A 4,007-nucleotide genomic window follows, 5' to 3' on the forward strand; every position below is an offset into this window, starting at 1 on the left:
GGGCCCCAATAGCCAGCCCAAAGCACAGAAAGCCCACCAGAACCCAATCAACCAAAACCACAGACCGCACCCACCACTCGCTCACCCGCCACATGCCGCAGCCCACAACACACCACATTGTCTTACTCACCACACCAGTCGAACACAGCAGCACACTACCCAAACATCTATACAAGAACGTATATATATATATATATTATGCAAGCCATATGCAACCATACCAGGATGAAGCAAGTCGGAAATATTACTGGAAATTACAAGAACAGCGGAGACTTGGCCCAGAAGGAGAGAACAAGAAAACGAAAAGAGAAAGAGGAAGAGGATGAGTAGAGAGATGAGAGATAACGAGAGGTGAGAGATGAGATATCAAGAGAGAGACAGGCCCGAACAAAACTGGAAGGGGAAACCCCCCCTTTTACTTAGTATTTTTTTTTTCTGATTTCCTGATAGCAAGCCACGTATCAACAAATTATACACTCAGCAATTTAATCCTCCTGCAAGAATTACACGTATACCTGTCTCGTTCTTTTTAAATTCGGGTTCGTTTTCTTTAAAATAACGAACAAACTACACATCAAAATGCATCAAAAAAATTACGAAAACAGCGCTAAAATATTATAAATATCTCGAAGTAAATAAAATTTAAATTTCGAAATTTTTAAACAATTTTTTAAGGTACGCTTTATACCCGCTTTTCAACCAATAACGAAACAATGCGCGGGTAAAACGATTCCCGAAAATTTCCAAAATAATTTTTAAATTCTCAGAATAATACGAACTTAATAAATATAAGTTCATAATTTTTAAATATTCCCATAATTAATATGGATTTTAGCATTTAACACACTCAGAAAATCATTTAAAATGAATAATTAACGAAATATTGATTTCTCAATTTTATAAAGTCCTAAAATAATTATTGAAATTATAAAAATTAGAAAACCAATTTTAAAGACAACCCAAATATTTATGGAATTAAAATTACCATAAAATCACTTTTGCATGCAAGATGAAATCATATAACTCGCCAATAAATCACATAATTCCAATTCCACATATCAACAAATCATAAATAATTAAATAACAATCAGTAACTGCTGTCAAAATTAATACACATCTTTTATTTATTTACTTAAACTTTTATTACACTTAAAAATAAAATAAAATACATGAGTCGTTATATTCCTTCCCCTTAAAAAGATTCTGTCCCCAGAATCTGACTCAGCTAAACAAATGAGGATATTTATCAAGCATGTCTGACTCCAATTCCCAAGTAGACTATTCTACTCGAGGATTTCTCCACAAAACTTTCACTATAAGAATTGATTTATTCCTAAGGACTCGTTCCTTATTGGTCTAGGATTGAACTGGTTGTTCTACATAAGATAAATCTGGTTGAAGCTCAATCGGTTAGTATTCTATGACTTGATTCGAATTAGGGACATAGGGCTTCAACATAGACACGTGGAACACATTATGAATGTGCTGCACACTGTGGTGGTAACGCTATCTCATAAGCGACCTTTCCCACTGTCTTCAAAACTTCAAAGGGTTCCTATGAATCTAGGGCTAAGTTCTACCCTCTCTGACCAAATCGTACTAACCCTTTCAAGGCGCTACTTTTAGTAACACCAAAGCTCCTATCTCAAAGTTCATGTCTTTTCCCTATGCAAATCTGTGTATTTTCTTTGTCTATCTTGAGCTGCTTCCCAATCTTCTTCCGAATCAATACTACGGCATTCTCTAGTATGCTATTGAACCAACTCAGGGCTAACACTTTCTTTTCTCCTACCTTATCCAGGTACAATGGTGATCTACACTTTCGTCCATACAAAGCTTCATAAGGTGGCATCCCTATACTGGCATGGTAGCTGTTATTATACGAGAACTCAATCAACAGGTAGGTGCTCATCCCCATTACCCATTACAAATCTAGAACACAGAATCTAAATATCGCTTATGGTCTGAATCGTCCTCTCACTTTGGCCATCCGTTTGAGGATGATATGCAGTGCTCATATTCAATTTCGTTCCTAGGCACTCTTGGAATTTAGTCCAGAACCTGGAATTAAATCTCGGGTCTCGATCCGACACTATAGAAACAGGAACTCCATGTTTGGTAACTATCTCATCCAAGTATAACTTAACTAACCTTTCCAATGAATACCTTTCATTAATCGGAAGAAAATGCGCCGACTTAGTCAATCTATCAATAATTACCCAAATAGCATCATGATTCGCTCTCGTCTTTGGCAATCCCACTACAAAATCCATGGCAATGTCTTCCCATTTCCACTGGGGAATCTCCAAAGGTTGTAACAATCCACTCAGCCGTTGATGCTCTGCTTTCACCGTCTGACACACGTGACACTTACTTACCCAATTGGCAATATCCTTTTTCATTCCTGGCCACCAAAAATTTCTCTTCAAATCCTGGTACTTCTTGGTGCTACCAGGGTGGATAGAAAACCTAGAGTTATGTGCTTCCCGTAATACTTCGTTCTTCAACTCTGTTACATGAGGAATCCAAACTCTGGATGAAAACCTATATAAACCTTGACTATCTTTTGAGTACACAACTCTTTTCCTGTCAAAGTATCCAACTCTTGTTCCATAACTCCTTCTTGACATCTTCTAATCTTTTCCATCAATGCTGGCTGGAAATAAATTTCATATAGTTGCTCTTGACTTCCGTTAGATCCTAGAACTTCAATTTCCATTCTTTCCAAGTCTCGTGCCAATTCCTCAGTAATCTTAACCATATTCAGCCTTTCCTTCCTACTTAAGGCATCAGCCACTACATTGGCTTTACCTGGGTGATAATTAATCGAACAATCATAGTCCTTAATCAACTCCACACCACTTCTATGCCTCATGTTCAGATCTTTCTGCGTGAATATGTACTTCAGGCTCTTATGGTCTGTATAAATGTCGCATTTCTCACCATACAAGTAGTGACGCCATAACTTTAATGCAAATACTATAGCCGCCAATTCGAGGTCATGAACTGGATATTTCTGCTTGTGAGGCTTTAGTTGTCTGGAGGCATACGCAATCACTTTGTCATGCTGCATTAACAACACCAATCCTTTCAGAGAAGCATCACTATAAATTACAAAGTTTCCCGTCTCACTGGCAATGCTAACACTGGAGCCGTCACTAGTCTTCGTTTTAACTCCTGGAAACTCTCTTCACACTTTTCCGTCCAAACGAACTTCTCATTCTTCCTGGTCAACTTAGTTAGTGGGGATGCAATCCGAGAAATTTCACAAACCTTCGATAATATCCTGCTAATCCAAGAAAACTTCTTATTTCCGTGGGTGTTTTCGGTTGCTCCCATTTTGATACTGCTTCAATCTTTACCGGGTCTACTTGATACCTTCTTTACTTATTACGTGACCAAGGAACTGTACTTCCGTCAGCCAAAACTCACACTTAGAAAACTTAGCATACAATTGCTTTTCTCTTAACTTTTGAAGGGCAATCTGCAGATGCACCGCGTGATCTTCTGGATTCTTCGAGTATATGAGGATGTCATCATAAATACAATAATAAACTTATCCAGATACTCCTTGTATACCCTATTCATCAGATCCATGAAAGCCGCTGGCGCATTCGTTAATCCAAACGACATTACTAGAAACTCGTAATGGCCATACCTTGTTCAAAATGCAGTCTTGGGGATATCCTCAGGCTTTATCTTCAATTGGTGGTAGCCAGACCTTAAGTTAATCTTTGAAAAGTGACATGCTCCCTTAAGCTGATCAAACAAATCATCGATTCGCGGTAAAGGATATTTATTCTTTATCGTCAACTTGTTCAGCTCTCTATAATCAATACACATCTCATACTCCCATCTTTTTTCTTCACAAATAACACTGGAGCACCCCACGGGGAAACACTGGTCGAATAACTCCTTATCCAATAACTCCTGAAGTGTTTAGCCAAGTCTTTCATTTCCATCGGGGCCATTCTGTATGGAGCCTTAGAAACTAGTTCAGCTCCAGG

The sequence above is a fragment of the Apium graveolens genome, chromosome 2 (genome assembly GCF_009905375.1).
Source record: "Apium graveolens cultivar Ventura chromosome 2, ASM990537v1, whole genome shotgun sequence".
In the NCBI taxonomy this organism is placed as follows: Eukaryota; Viridiplantae; Streptophyta; class Magnoliopsida; order Apiales; family Apiaceae; genus Apium; species Apium graveolens.